General features: G+C 46.0%; 1 protein-coding gene and 1 non-coding gene across 7 annotated transcripts in view; one reads left to right on the forward strand and one right to left on the reverse strand.

Moving 5' to 3' along the window:
• Nucleotides 1-16,359, forward strand: part of CHST11 (carbohydrate sulfotransferase 11) — a 266,248-nt gene that overhangs the window by 153,080 nt on the left and 96,809 nt on the right. The gene's annotated exons all lie outside the window — the stretch shown is intronic.
• Nucleotides 9,780-9,851, reverse strand: TRNAF-GAA (transfer RNA phenylalanine (anticodon GAA)). Its single transcript has one exon. It is a non-coding gene; the product is annotated as a tRNA-Phe (tRNA).

Genomic DNA, 16,359 nt, shown 5'->3' on the forward strand with positions numbered 1-16,359 from the left:
CATCCTCCATAGTCTCAGATCCGCCATTTACACGGCTTCCTCAGAAAAGCCGTCTCTGGTTCCCTTATCATAGGCTCTCTCTGCGCCTTTTGCTTTTCTTTTTAGCACTTCATTCATTCAACAGATTTTTACTGAACACCAACTGTGTGGCAGGCTCTGTTGTAGGCACTAGTGACAGATGAGTGAACAAAACAGACACAAACCCCTGTCCTCATGGAGCTTGTGTATTCTAAATTCACTGAGGTTGTGATGACAAAGAGTTATTCAGCAGTTGGTTTATTGACGTGTCTTCCCCATTAGCCTGGAAATTCCATGAGGGCAGAGCTACAGCTGTCTTGACCAAAGTCTCCGTCCCACCAAGTACTGTGGATCTCATGGAACGTGGGCCAGCTTGTGATCGGAGGCTGCCATTCAATCATCTCGGCTCCCCAAGGTGGTGATGTCTTCCTTTGGACTCCAGGGATCTTGGTGTGAAATTAGCTTCTCAGAACTGGGGTACAGACCATGAGAGGGAATGGTGAGGGAGGAGGAGTTAGCTTAGTCACAGTCTTCCAGAACCCTGGGGGGGTCTCCTCTGTCCATTCTCTGTGATGTGCCCCACAAATCTCGCACCATTTCAGAATCTCTCCTCTATCCAGCTTCTGTGTAGTTTTACAACTTCACAGGGTCATCATGTTTTATTTTAAGCTTTATTTATGTGCTTAGTTTTGGCTTCAGTGGGCCTTTGTTGCAGCGCAGGCTTTTCTTTACTTGTGGAAGCGGGTCTAGTCTTTGTTGCGGTGCACAGGCTTCCCATTGCCGAGGCTTCTCTGATTGTGGAGCATGGGCTTCAGTAGGCGCAGCTCTCAGGCTCTGAGCATAGGCTCAACAGCTGTGGCTCTGTAGAATGTGGGATTTTTCCGGATCAGCGCTCACATCTGTGTCTCCTGCATTGGCCAGTGGATTCTTTCCCACTGAGCCACTAGGGAAGCCCCAGGTCATTTTATTTTATGGTTGATCTTTATTTGCTTGGTGATTGTGGTGGTGGTGGTGGTGGTTTATTCGTTAAGTTGTGTCCTACTCTTGCACCCCATGGACTGTAGCCTGCCAGGCTCCTCTGTCCATAAGATTCTCCAGGCAAGAATACTGGAGTGTGTTGCCATTTCCTTTTCCAGGGGATCTTCCCAACCTAGGAATTGAACCCAGGCCTCCTGCGTTGCAGGCAGATTCTTTACTGACTAAGCTATGAAGGAAGCCCTGGGTGACTGTGAGAGACCCTTTACTTGCCTGAGGCCACCTCATTCAGGTGTCACGAGGGTTCTCCTTGTTTTTTAGAGTTGGTCAGCAATGACAATTTTAGCACCTTAATTTGGAAATGCCCGTCTGCTTCCTTCTAATCTGTCTTCAGTTCAGGCGTTAACCTCTTAAAAGCCCTCTTGAAAATTTCAGTTGAAACAATGGATCATTGCCTTCCTCAGCAAGATGTATTTGCTCCATTTATCTCACGGGGTGATTCATGTGACCACTTGTCCATTATGCAGTCATTCATAAAGTGAGGGAAGAATAGAGGAAGGGAGGGAGCAGGCCCAGGACTGGTGGGAGACAGGCAAGGCTCTCAGATTGTGAAGGGAAGGCAGCACTGACTGTCAGGGCTGGGCAAGGGCAGAGCAAGTGCCAGTGGGCAGATCTGGTCCTGGGAGGGAGGGAGGGAAAAGGAGGGTATGTAGGTGTATGTGATTGAAGGCATGAAGGCCCTTCTCTAGGGAGCAGCAGTAGACATGAAATCCTGCCCTGTCTCTATCGCCAACTCCATCCCTTTGTAAATTTCATTGATCACAAAAGCCTTTCATTAGGTGATCCCCACGCCAGATGTGAGCCGTATGTGGCCAAAGCCTGCAAAAGACAAGGTGGAGAGGGGAGAGTGCCAGAATCTCTTCTTTTTCAGAAATAAAAATTATAGTACATATTTCCATTTAAATTATCATTTCCAGATTGTAAATGCTCGCTGGTCACCTAGTGGCGCATGTCCAAGGCTAATCTTTTAATATATGCCCAGACTCTTAGAAGGACTGTAATTGCCAGTTGTCTTACAAGCAATCATCTTATCATAGAGGGAACTGGGAAGAGAGTTCAGGAGCCAAACATCAGCATGAACACCTGGCAAATCCAATTCAGCTGGATAATGTGTTCAAACCAGACAAAAAATGACCTTGTGGACAGCTCCGCGTTTCCAGACATTTGGTGGGTTGATGGTCATAGGACATGTCTGTGGTCACATCTGCTGTCACAGCCCTCATCTGAGTGTTGTGAATCCCCATTTCTCACTTCTAATCGGGAAGACTGCATCAGCGCTGGCTTCATCTGAAGAAGTGAATTAGGGAGCCCAATGGTTGCAGATGTGGGGCATGGCTCAGGAGTCACTAGTGGAGAAGCAGCTGCTGCTGATCAAGTCCTCTGTGTTCACCAGCTCCCTGCCCAATACGTGACACAGCCTGGGTGACCATCATTCCCATTTGGCCCTGTGGTGGCTTTCTTTCCAGGCAGGATGGGCTGGACCAAGCACAGTTTCATAACAGTAATAATAATACAGCTGACACTGTGGATTATGTGCTAAGAGCCTTATATCAAGTTCTACTATGGGTTGTAACCACGATCACTCCCACTTTACAGATGTATTCACTGAGGTCAAGGGAGCTTTGTGACTGATCCGGGGTTGTAGTATAGATTTGTCAGCATCCAAATCCAGGTCGTTGGCCCTCCTATGTCCTCATTTTTGTGTTGTTTGATGTTCTCAATGTTGACTTCACCCAATCCTGCCACCTTGTACTTTGAGCAGACTGAGTTCATCTCTGACTCCCAGAAACATCACGGGCCACTGTCCTCTCGTCTGGAGAGGGGAGGCTGAACCAGCGAAACATCCTGGGTCTCAGCCCTTTGCACAGTTCTGTACTTTTGTTCTCTGTGTTTTTTTCTGCCACCTTAAGCTGCTTCTCTGAAAGCCCTTGGCCCCTTGAGCGTGCTCCAGAACATTTCATCTCTGTGGTCTTTTATGGCCTATTCAGTTAAAGAGATAGGAAGGAACATCCTCTTTCCTTCCCTAACACTTGTTCTTAATGTGCTATCTATTCATTAGTGGCATGGCATAGTGCAGAAGAATCTTATGAATATGAATCTTGGCTCTGCTATTTACCAACTGTGTGACCTTGAGCAAGTCACTTAACCTCTCTGTGCTTCAGTTTCTTTATCGGTAAAATGCTGGTGATATTAGCAACAGATGTGGAATGAGGGTCAACTACATGCCTAGATTTGAACTACCATGCTCCCTAATAAAGGTGGGATGGGAAAGGATGATCAGTACCCAATTGCTGCTCAAATTACCAGCACCTACCATACTCTCAATAAAGGGAACTCTCTGGGCACAGGGTGGTTGAAATGGGGTGGAGCGTGGTGCAAAGGTAGGGTTGTGGTACAACAGAAAACCAGCCGACATGTCTGCCAGGAATCAGCTTCTATCAACCTGGTCAGGGAAAGGGCGGCGGGGATTTCTCTCCAGTGCCTCTTCCTGTGTCGCTTTGGTGGAAATCTCCAGTGAATATGTGAGAGAAGAGTTTCTTTATCTGCACAGGTCCAGGTCCTACAGTTCTTCTTCTTTGCAACATTATTTTCTTTAGTTTTCATCTTTTTTCCACCCTTCCTTCTAAAACCAGAAAGATAGCAGCAGCAGTCTTCAAAGAGTGGTGACTTTCAGTTTAGCAAATCCCAAATATCAACGGTAGGCACAGATCCAAAGAGCTGTGCACAAGCCTTTTCTCCTGGCACTCAAGCTGAGCATGTCTTTTCTAGAAATGTCAGTCTAGGAGTGGAAAGCTTGAAAATGTCAGTGTAAAGTGCATTTCCTGGTCTTGTTACTCTAGATTCACCTTGCTTTGTGACTTTTAGGGACTGGGGTTTGCAGAGTTACATTTGGCTTCCCATGACCTTTGTTAGAATTTTATGCCATCCTGGGACCACTGGGACATGTGGCAATAACTTCTGATTAATGCATGTTGAGATATAGGTTTGGAGTCTCATATCCCATATTGCCATTTTTGGAATCAGTTGACATGGTTTGAACTATAATCAGACATACTTGTATATTACAGGTTGAAAATTAATATGACAATATTTTAAAGCAGTTGGCCATAGCATAGAGATTGTCCATGATTGTTCATAGCATTATTGATAAAGTCTATAGACTGGACACAACACAAATGTCTACAAACTTGTGAATGGATATATAAGATATGGTATATCCATGCAGTGGAGTACTACTCTGCAATGTAAAAGCAGCAACTACTGATATGCAATAAGAAGGATGAATCTCAATAACATGCCAAGTGAAGGAAGCCAGACTCAAAAGATGGTGAACTAATTCCATTTCTATGAAATTTTAGAAGAAGGAAAGCAATGGTGATAACAGATCAGTTATTGCCTAGAGCCGAGGTGGGGCAATGATTGACTGCAAGGGGCAGGAGGGAAACTTTTGGGGATTGATGGGGTGATTTTAAAATTTGGATATGCAGTTTAAAATTTGTAGTTGCAGTTATTAATGTACTTTACATTCACTGAAACATCAATCTGTATACTTTAAAGGAGCAAGACTTATTGTGTGTAAATTATAGCTCAACAAATTGGTCGAGGTTTTTAAATGGCAAGACAGTATAGTTGGAATAAGCAACATGACCTAAAAATTAACAGAGGACACACAGTACACAAAAAGTGAGCCCTAATGTGAACTAGATATTAGTTAATAATAATGTATCAATACTAGCTTCTTAATCATAACACATGTGCCACACCCATGAAAGATACTGATAGTAGGAGAAGCTAGGGGTGTAGAGAGAAGGGGTAATTGAGAACTTTCTGTATTTTGTATTCCACTTTTTTCTACAAATCCATAATGGCTCAAAACCTCCCCATCTATTAATTTAATAAAAAACAAAACAGAACAGTGGGTTGGCTCTACTCAACTTCACACTGGCAAAAATGAAAAGATGGATGCATTCTCTTTGGTGCTGGCCAGGGCATTCAACTACTGGAGGGCATGTTAGCAATAGGTGACAAAAATGTTTGTAATCCCCTAAGCTGGCTTGTTCCACTTCTAGAAGTTTGTCTTAAAGCAGTAGTTCTCAGCTGCCTAATGTCTGGGCACATTTTCAGTTGTCACTGGGGAGATGCCACTGGCATCTAACAAGCAGAGGCACCTAAAAGGTACAGGTGGATGCTGCTAAACACCCTGCCCTGTGCAGAACAGCCCCCCGCAACAGAGGGCTATCTAGTCCCAGATATCGTTAGTGCTGCTGCGGAGAAACTCAGGTGGGAAAGTGGACAGGGACGTAGGTACTCATCTCAGTGGCGTTCATAGTAGTGAAAGATTAGAAATAACCAAAACATCACTTGGGAGAGGTCAGTTAAATAAAAGATAATGTATTCATATTGTGGAAATCGGTGCAGCCTTAAGAACAACAGTGTAGACCTGTGATTTTAATATGACAAAAGTGTTCATGAGACATTGTAAATGAGAAAAGATTACAAAGCAACATACAGAGAATAATTCTGTTATTCTTAGGATGGAGAGCGTATCTGTGCTTTTCTTAAGACATCTGGGAAGATGCCTACCAAAGTCTCAAACTTGTGTTTGGGTGGTTGGAATAGGTGCTTTTGACCTTTGGAAATTATTTTTTATACTTAGAATTTTTTAAAAATGAACAGTAGATTATTTTTGTAATTAAAACAATAAAGCAAAAGTACATTTTTTAATTAAAAAAATTGTGCAACTGGAAATGTAAAGTAAATTTTCAGTGTTGTTGGAGCAAATGTCATTGCTCCTCAGCCCTGTTGCAGAAATAACGAAGCAAGAGAGTTACCTGAGTCAGTAGTGGAGATGAGGTTATGCCCTGTGGTTTCCAAATCCAAGTCCTTCTCCTGCCCGACCATAGTAGGGTCTCAGCCGTAGTGCATGGTAATGTAGGATTGTCAGTAATACAATAGATTTTCTTCATTGGGTCTTTTAAAGAACCCTAACACATGTAGGTGATTTCCATTTTGAGAATTTAGAGAACATTCCGAGAATTTCTACTGATACAAAAAATTTTCAGTATTTGCTAATGACACTTGGAAAGATTTTTTTTATTTGGAAAATTCTGTTGTCTGGAATAGCCCATTCTAGGTCAGGGATGGCTTTGTGAGTTGTGCTGAAGAGTCGGGTTTGAGTCTCTTAAATGTGTTTACTGGCTCCCAAGAAGCAAAGGCTTTGCTGTTCCAACCTGGGACAAGCAAGGAGCACATCACAACATTTCCCGGCTGTCATCTGATAGTCATACCTTGTTCCTCCGGTACCAAGGGGAAGCAGTTTGGGTTTCCTTATTTCCCCTGGAGTTTGTGAACGCAATTAGCAAGGAAGGGGACCCCTTAGGTGTCCTCAACTTTGCCACCTGCTAGTAGACTAGTAGAATCTGTTGTTTTTGAAGAGTTCCTGCATGGGGACTGTCTGGTGTAATTTGGAATGACCCACAGAGTGGAGAACTGCTTTGTCTGAAGCGGGAGGCTTCCTCTCCCTGATCACAGCCCTTACAATGCTGAGAGGCTGGTGGGAAATGAGTCTTGCAGCTTCCACCTGACACTCGCCAGAACAAACAGTTCTGAGTGTCTGTTTAGAGAAGTTTCCAGACATCCCCAGCATGGTACACACACTCACACATGCACACACACACAGCCTCTAACACACCTGGGCACTTCCTGCTGTATTTCATCTCAGACTGACTTTTGACTCTCCACCTCTTAAAATTACATGCTACAGCGTCCCCAAATATCACCCTCCCCAAATATCACCGTCCCACCGAGTCTTTCCTCCATTACTTTTAAATGCTTTTTTCCTGCTTCCATCCTTCATCAAGGGCAGATTCTATTCCCACCTCCAATGTCTAACAGGTGGCCAGTCATCTCCCTTCAAAGGCAGAGCGACTTCACGTATCTGCCAGGCACAGCTGTATCCCAGCCAGCACCTGGGCATCTGGCAAGTCAGTCTGTCTTCCTTCTGGAGGAGTGTTCCTGCTTCCTATTTTAAAAATCCCTGGAGCAGCTTTGGGGAACAGAGGAAAGGGCCCCAGGGTTGGGGTCTGGATTCAAGTCCTGGTTTAAGTCTGGGAACAAACAACTTAACCTTGGTCTTGTCACTGTGCTACCCCAACAGGGTGATTCTGTCTCCAGGGGAAGGCTGCAGGACTGGCCAGTTTGGCTAGGGGATAAACATCAGGGATCCCTAACTCAGGACCTTGCCTTGAAAGAGGGATTCAGGCTAGACGCCCTGGGCACCTGAGTCAGGGAGACAGTCAGGAGTCAGAGCTGGAAGGAGTTTATGGCAGAGACTGGGCTGGGTACTGGAGTAGCCCTTGGCTTATCTGAGTGATGGCAGGTTTATCATATTTAATACTTTCTAGTGAATAACAGTAACTGCGGTTTGAGTGCACTCACTGTGTGTCTGGTATTTACCACAATCCTCTGAGACAGATGCTCTGATTATTGTCCCCATCATACAGGTGGGAAAACTGAGGCTCAGAGAAGTGAAAGAACTTGCCCAGCATAGAGCCAGGGGCCAGGCCAGGACTCGAGCTCAGGGCCTCCCGGGCTTCTGCTTTGGGAGAGGTGTTAGTGTTGGAAACTCGGCCTGAGTTGGCAGAGGAGTGAACCACAGGTGGGGGTGGGCATCATGCATGTCTTTGCTTTGGCCTCTCCCAAGTTTGCTGTCTGTCTGCCTGACTTCTGGAGGGCACCCCAAACCCTGCTCTCCCCAAACTGGGCCTGACCACCAAGGTCCCCCAGCCCTCCACTCTCTCCTCCTCTGGGCTTTGCTGAGGACTAGTCCTCCCTCCCATTAGATGAGCCAAGACAAGATTAGGGCTTTATTAAAAGGAAATTAAACTAGGAAATGAAAGGATAAACAAATCTCCAAGCAGAAAGAGCAGAGCAGATGGGTCTCCAGGCCTGGGTCTTTATCCTCAGGGGTGGACACCTGCACACACCCAGGTGTGGCTTCTGTCAGGCGATGTCCCTCCCGTCTCCCCGGCCCTCGCCAACTCTGCAGGTCGGCCGCAGTCAGGCTGGTTGTGGCGCTTTCAGCAGACGTGAATCTCCATGGACCTCAACGTGGGGCCGTGGTCTCCAGTACCTTGCTCACAGTGATATCTCTTTTCAGCCTGTTCCGGAGTCTCGTGTAGAGAGCTGCCAGGTCAGCCAGCTGCCCCCTGGGGAATGGTCCCAACTGATGGCTTCTGTATGTCTTATGGCCTCTGTGGGAGAAGCTGCATCTCATATTCCTTTATCCCGCTTCCCAGGGCCTTCGGTGGCCCACTCTGCCCATCTCTTTAGCATCACTGCCCTTCCTCTCTTCTGCCCCACTGTAGTTTCTCTGTTGGCCCAACTTCTAAAGGCCCCCACCTGTGCTCTCCTCTGCTGGCCTCTTCCCCCTTGCCTGCTCTTTTCTTGGCTGGTGTGTGAGTGCTCACTTGTGTCTGACTCTTTGAGACCCCAGGGACTGCAGCCTGCCAGGCTCCTCTGTCCATGGGATTTTTCAGGCAAGATGACTAGAGTGGACTGTCACTACTTTTTCTTTAGACCTGGTCTTAAATGTCTGTCTATCAAGAAGGCTTTCTTCCCTGACCTCCCTGAGCTAGTTTCCCCATGACCCCTTGAGGATATCCTTCATTACATTCATCGTAGTGCCAATTAGGGATTTCTTTCATGCTTGTCTCTTCTCCAGAGCTCCTTGAAGGACCCATCCAGCCTTGGCCCACTCCCACCCACTGAATCCCTGAGTCTTAAGTTCCTGACAAATGCTATTTAGCCACTCATTGATTTACCACTTCTTGAGTATATTTCTTGAGTATCTACTGTGTGCTGGTTACCATGCTAGGAGCAAGAATATAGCAATGGACATGGCGAAGTGCCCACTGTCATATGGAGGGCTGCTTATGTTTAGAAACCTCTGTTTATTCTCACTGAGACATTTAGAACAAGGAGAGTCCAACGAGTGGACCAGCTGTCTCGGGTAGAGGTGAGCTCCCCATCACGGGAAGCATTCAAGGAGAACCTGAGTGGCCCTTTGTCATGCTGCTGCAAGCAGAGCTTCTTGAAGATCCCTTTCACCTCCAGACTTCTTTGAAAGACACCACCGGCTGGCTGCTGTTGGGTAGATGTCAAACCACAGCTAGGCTAGACCTGCAGGGAGGAGGAAAAATGGAATGGATCAGGAAAAGTGCCCCAGGCAGCCTACAAGGTACACATTGTCTTCGTGTTTTCCTGGTGGCGGTGAACAAACTCCTCTTGAAAGCTGGAGCCACGCATTTTCAGTTTATGTAAAATAAATTTCCATTAAAAAAATACACTGGGAAAGCTATACTTTGAAAGTACACTTTTTAAAAAGCAGATTATCAAAAGTGATCATTTCAGAAAACACAGAAAGACTTGAAGAAAATTGAAAGGACTCTAATTCATCTACCCAAAGATAGTAGGCATTTACATTATCTTCTCCAGTCTTTTTTTGATGAATATATAAACAAACATATTTTAAAACATGGGATGACAACTAATATCTTGTTGTTTTCATTTAGTAGATTGTGAACATTTTTTGAAGTGAAGTGAAGTTGCTCAGTCGTGTCCGACTCTTTGCGACCCCGTGGACTGTAGCCACCAGGCTCCCCCATCCATGGGATTCTCCAGGCAAGAACACTGGAGTGGGTTGCCATTTCCTTCTCCAGGGGATCTTCCCGACCTAGGGATCGAACCCAGGTCTCCTGCATTTCAGGCAGACGCTTTAACCTCTGAGCCACCAGGGAAGCCCACTAAATATTGTTCCAAAATAAGAGTTTTACCCAATATGTGATATTTCCATTGATCTGTTATCTTCTGAAATCACTCCCAAAGTTAAGCAGCTCAAAAAGCAATAATGACCATTATCTCTTACATTTTCTGTGGGTCGGAAATTTGCGAGTGGCTTGGCTGGGGAGTTCTGGGTTGGGGTCTCTGGTTCGGCTGCAGTCAGGCGTTAGCTGGGCCTGCAGTTATCTGAAGGCTGGACTGGAGCTCCTGGTGCCAAGGTGGCTCACTCTCATGCTGGCAGGTGCGGTTTTCTCGTGGCCTTTCCACTGGACTGCTTGTTGCTGTTGTTCAGTCACTCAGGCATGTCTTACTCTCTCTGACCGTATGGACTTCAGCACGCCAGGCTTCCCTGTCATTCACTATCTCCTGGAGTTCACTCAAACTTGTGTCCATTGAGTCAGTGATGCCATCCAACCATCTCATCCTCTGTCGTCCCCTTCTCCTCCTGCCTTCAGTCTTTCCTAGCATCAGGGTCCTCTCCAAAGAGTAGGCTCTTCTTATCAGGTGGCCAAAGTATTGGAGCTTCAGCTTCAGCATTAGTCCTTCCAATGAATATTCAGGGTTGATTTCCTTTAGGATGGGCTGGTTGGATCTCCTTTCAGTCCAAGGGACCTTCAAGGGTCTTCTCCAGCATCACAGTTTGAAAACATCAATTCTTCAGCACTCAAACTTCTTTATGGTTCAACTCTCACATCTGTACATGGGTACTGGAAAAACCATAGCTTTGAATATATGGATTTTTGTCGGCAAAGTGATGTCTCTGCTTTTTAATATGCTGTCTAGGTTTGTTATAGCTTTTCTTCCAAGGAGCAAGTATCTTTTAATTTCATGGCTACCGTCACCGTCCGCGGTGATTTTGGAGCCCAAGAAAATAGTCTGTCAATATTTCCATTTTTTCCCCATCTGTTTGTCATGAAGTGGTTGGGTGTCCTCAAAGCATGGCACCTGCCTTTCCCCCAAGTGAGAATGAGCCAGGCAGAAGCTGTGTCTTTTCTGTGACCGACCTTGGAGGTCACACAATGTCATTTGGGCAGTATTCTCTCTGTCATACAGGGCAGCCCTGTTGTGTTGGAGAATCTTTGGGGACACCATCAGGCTAACTGCCACAGCATCCTATTTCTCTAACCTCCACTTACTTGGCCAGTCCCCTATTGCCGGACATCTAGATTGCTTCCACTCTTGCTATTGAATGGAACAAGCTTCAGGCACCTGCTGTTACACAAATGTCCCATCTGTATTTGGTTTCACTTTGTCCTGTCAGGATCTCAAAGTCATTTGGAGCCATACTCAAAGTTGGGCCCCCTTTGGACCACTCCCTGTAAGCACTGACAAGATGGTCCTCTGAGGGGACTGCCAAGGTAATTCAGTGAATTATCAGGGTCTGGCAGGAAACCGAATTCAGCTCAGACTCTAATAAAGAAAGTACTTCTAGAGATGTGAGTTGGAGAGGAAGCTAATAAGATTTGAGGCGCCCTGAGACAGGCCACTAGAGATAAGCCACTGTCACCCTGAGCCCTGAAGGGACGGGGCCACACAACTGCGGAAGCTGCAGGGCAAGCAGGGAGAACGCACCCTCACCTCTCCTCTCTGTCCGCTCTCCAGGCTCGCTCTGTCTGTCTCTGTCTCTCTTTCTCCTTCTGCTAGTTCCTCCTATTGGCCAAATGGAAACAGAGGTCAACCAATAGCCAGTATGGAGCCCGGTTGATGCGGTCCACAGGGTCAGCCTCTGGTGAGGAGAGAAGCCTGGGGAATGGAGGGCAGGGTGGAGAGAACAGGGAACAAAGAATAACCAATGCTGTTAGTATTTTCGAAACATCGATGAGTACAGAACCATGTATCAGAACAGAGGTAACTAACCCTGCCATAGTGTAGATGTAGGGCAATTTTATTATTATTCATAATCATAACAGCAGTTTAGCCATAATGTGTTAAGTATTTTCCATGTCCAGGGCAGTGTGTTACATTACAGGGCATTTTACACATACTATTTCTAATCTTTATAGCCAATCTGTTGGGCACATGTTATTATGAGCCTTTTTCAGGCAAGGAAAAATGGGCTTGGAAAGGCTCAAGATCCTGCCTGAGGTTGCAAAATTAGTAACAGAGCTAGAATTGGCTGTTTTATTCTAAACTCCAAATGCCTTCTTCTAAGGCAGCCTACACCAGCCTCATGGGGTGGACCGATGTAGTTTCTGCAAAAAGCCTTCAGTGGCTTCTTCTAAAACAGAGTGATACTTTTTTTTTTTTTTTTTTTTTTAAGAGTAAATCTTTTAACACACCATCTCATCTGGACAGCTGCCCAGGAGTTAGAGAGTATCGTGTGTTTGTCAAATTATGAGTTTTGTGCCAGCGCATATCAAGTAGTCAGGAAGGAAAAAAGGAAAGATCCCCCTTGGAATAATGGAATGAGGAGCACGGTGCTCAGTGCGGGGAGCTGACATTCTAGAGGTCACCTTCCAGATCTTGGTAAATTATTGTACCGAGTCTGCTGCTCATGGGCCAGGCATGCCAGCGTCCCCTGAAAACAGCATCCTGACAGCCCTGGGCACCCAGGAGGCACTTGGTCAGTTACTTGGTTCTAGCAGGAAATTTCCCCCATGCTTCAGATGGATGGGTGTGAAGAAGGTTGGAAGGAAGAGGGGAGGAGATAAGGGAAGATAGATACAATGTCAATGCATTAATTTTGCACTTAGCATTTTGCAATGAAAATTCCCTACTCTGTTTTCTGGATATGTGATCAAAAAAATTCTGTACTGGACATGTGATCCAAAAAATTCAGGAACTTCCTTGGTGTGTTTTCCTCTATGTCCTTTGAATTCTTCCCATGAGGGGAGGATGGCTGTGGTGACGTGGTGATGGGGAGGTCACCTAGGTGAAAGTGCTATCCAGCATCACATCATCAGATTCGTTTCTAAATTAACTGAAAGCTTTGTGCCCGTGGCTTATTTGCATTAAAAAATTAATACTGAACGTAAGAGCCCTGCTTTACAACTTGGTGTCCATTCATGGGAAAATGATCTGTGAGTTCATGCTGAAAAAGTTCAACGTGAGCCAAGAATGTGACACCCTGGTTAGTTTGGTTTGAACTGGAGGATGTTCGGGTGCATATAATTTAATTAACATTGATTGAACATTTCCTCTGTTCAAGGCTCTGTGCTTTTCATCATCACACAGCTCAACAGTGCCGCCTCCTACCCCCCACCAGTATTTTTGAGAAGGGAAACACTTTCAACAAAAATTTGAACTTGGAATCTCAGATAAAGAGAAGAGATGGTTCCAGTTTGGGCTGGAATGGGAGAAGCCTGGGCCCCTCACCCTCACCCTAGCCTTCTTGCTGCGAACCGGTCCTGTGCAGGCTTCCCTGCCTTGCCCCCCTCCCTGGTCCCTGCTTTGTGTAGGTGGGAGAACTGACCAGAAGTCCCCAACCCAAAGCCCTTATGGGGGGTTTTAATGAGATAAATCCAGAGGCCATGACTCCCAGCCCAGTGGTCTTAGGTCTTTTATTGTTCTCTGCTCCGTATTTAAAAAACAAAAACAAAACTTGTTCTTTTGCCTTTGCCTCCTCCCAATTCCAGTTCTTACTAACTTGACCTAGTTTCTTAGGCATTGGTTTCTTGCTTCCAGAATAGTTGTTTTGGGGATTGGGATGGGGGTGGTATTTCTACTCTTCCTTTATCTAATACAAAACTGATCTCTGTCTTTCTCTCTGTCTCCCCACCCTGCATCCTTCTTCCCTCTATCTCTTGCAACCCCTGTTTTCTGGATTTAATGATTCGATGACCTTAGACAAGGGTGCTAATTTCCCTAAGCCTCCATTTCTTTTTAAAATTTTGGAGTTTAGTTGCTTTACAATGTTATGTTAGTTTCTACTGTACAGCAAAGTGAATCAGTGTAGGGATAAGCATGCCCACTTAGCTGGGCTGTGACGCATAAAGGAAGTGTGGCTGAGCCCAGCACAATGTCGGGTCTCCTCCTTCCTACCTGTCCAACTCTGAGAGATTCGTGAAAAGTGCAGAGGTTGGTGTGTTTTGGGATTTGTGTGTGTGTGTTTTTTAAACAGTTGTTTACATTTTTGGTGCAATCAAACTTGCAGTTTGATTGACAGGAGAAGAATAACCTAAATCAACTCAAACTGGCACTGGGCAATGACAGTAATTGTCGACAGCAGGATAATTGATCTAATTAGATAAACGAAACAGCCTGCTGGGGAGCCATGCCTGACCGCCCCTGCAGGCAGCAGCTGACGCCGGGTCCCATGTCCTGGGTGACTGCAAGAGGACTAGCAGGTTCAGACAGGTGAGGGTGCTACACGGAGCATGCCTGACCGCAGTAGGAAACGGTGCCACGCAGCCAGCAGACCATCACTTCTGTGCATCCTGCTGCGTTGTCTCTGGAGAACAGAACGAGCACTCAGAATCATTTAGAAAATACTTCACAACTGCTGCGTTCACTGCTAACTCGCTCAGTCCTGGTGAGGAAACTGTTAAACACCTGAGACGGAGACATCATTTACAAACCCAGTCTGGGAAGAGCCACCCTCTCCATCTTGGGAGCCTTGATATGGCTCCCAGGTGAAAGTGAGGCTGCGAGTTGGTGAGTCTTGTTGGTCTTGACTCCGAACTGTATTCCTCTCCAGAAGCAGGTACAGAGGGCCAGAGGGTGCTTCTCTGTACTGGGGGATACAAAGGTGAGCTAGAAGACAAAGTTTCTGGCTTCGTGCAGGGAGTTTTTTAAAGACCATGGCCAGAAATGTAAAGGGAGGATGCTCTCTGGCTGCCCGCAGCACTGGACAGATTCTTGGACAAATAACCACCCTCAGAATCCTCCAGGCTTATCCTAACACTTGGTGGGACCCAAAGACTTTTCCTCTAGCTCCTCCCTGAAGAGAGGAGTGTGAGAGAAGCTGCTTGGTTGTCAGAACAGGGTGGTGCCCATAGGCTCAGGGGGAAATGGCCCAGGACACATTGCTGAAGCTGAGTGAGTGGCACAGGGTCCCTTCTAGAATGCTGGTGAACTTGAGAACCATACAGCCCCTCCATCCTTGCTTTCTGTTCATCTCCACTGTCAATTCCCCCCACATACGGACCTCATCATCAGATCACCAGGCCCTCCTTCCCAGTGGAAATGGTCATAGCACAGTCCTCTACCTCACCCCTGCCCCGCCATGAGGACTGAGTGAAATCTATGTGAGATATTTGGAGTGGCAAATAAGGAACATGCCGTTAGCTGTCATTTCTCTCTTGGCGTTTGCCTACTAGCATGTGTGTTTTGGGTGTTTCTGTCTTAGTCCTTCATGAAATTCTGGGAAGTGCTCAGAAATTGAGGCGAGAGGGCTGCATTCATGCCCAATAACAGTTGATGGACATGGCAGGGGGCTTTGTGGAGACGACAGGGAAGGTTTCTGCCTACAACTTTGGGTGATGGAGGAGTGAGTGTCTTTGTACAGCTCAGAGCAGACTTCCAGCTGCTCAACACAAATTCCCCCAACCTTGGAGCTGACAGCAAACAGGTATTGCCAATTGGTAGCAAGTTAGTACAAAAATTTCAGTTTTTCTGATACATGAGAATTCTTTGCAGAAAGACCACATACTGGGAAAGACCCATAGATATTGCCTGATTGAACTTTATCTTTTTTTTTCTTAATTGATGAAGAAAGGAAGCGAGTATGGTTCAGGAAAATTAAATGAGTTTACATAGGGCCGAAAAGCTTGTAAAGCAGCAGTCCCCAACCTTTTTGGCACCAGGGACCGGTTTCATGGAAGATAATTTTTCCATGGACTGGGGTCGGGGGGAGGGTTTACTTTCAGGATGATTCGAGCACATCACATTTATTATACATTTTATTTTAATTATTATGACATCAGCTCCACCTCAGATCATCAGGCATTAGATCCCGGAGGTTGGGGACCCCTGTTGTAATGCTTATGGAGCCCAGTCTCAGCTCTGGGTCTCTGCTCAGTCACTCAGGCCCTGAGCTACCTCGCTGATTTGTTTTGCCAGTTACATAACCGTCTAGTGGGATCACATTCCCTGTGCTAGGAAGCATCCATAATTCACAATGTGCAAGTCTTTCTCATCTCTGGGAGAAAAAACAAAAATAATAAACTTCAAAGGTTTCACATCCTTCACCTTACATGACCGTTTGCATTTTATGCTATATGTTCAGTTATCTCCATTTTCTTACAAGGCTCACTATGTTTAGCTAAGTCTCATGGGTGAAAGGCATGATTGATTAGGAACTAAGAGACTGTTCACAGAGAGGAACGTGAGGTCTTTCAGGAACATGCCTCTGAAGCAACAGTTTTCAGGGTGGAGAATTGATCTGGGAGTCATGGAGCCTTCTTTCTTCCATGGCAGATGAGAAAAACCCCTCGAAATCATCTGCAGTCCATTCCTGCCCTCCCCCATGTTCTGTCTGCAAGCAGCATGTGAGAAATAATGCATGTCACATTTCACAGCTTGGAA

The sequence above is a fragment of the Ovis canadensis genome, chromosome 3, assembly GCF_042477335.2.
Source record: "Ovis canadensis isolate MfBH-ARS-UI-01 breed Bighorn chromosome 3, ARS-UI_OviCan_v2, whole genome shotgun sequence".
In the NCBI taxonomy this organism is placed as follows: domain Eukaryota; kingdom Metazoa; phylum Chordata; class Mammalia; order Artiodactyla; family Bovidae; genus Ovis; species Ovis canadensis.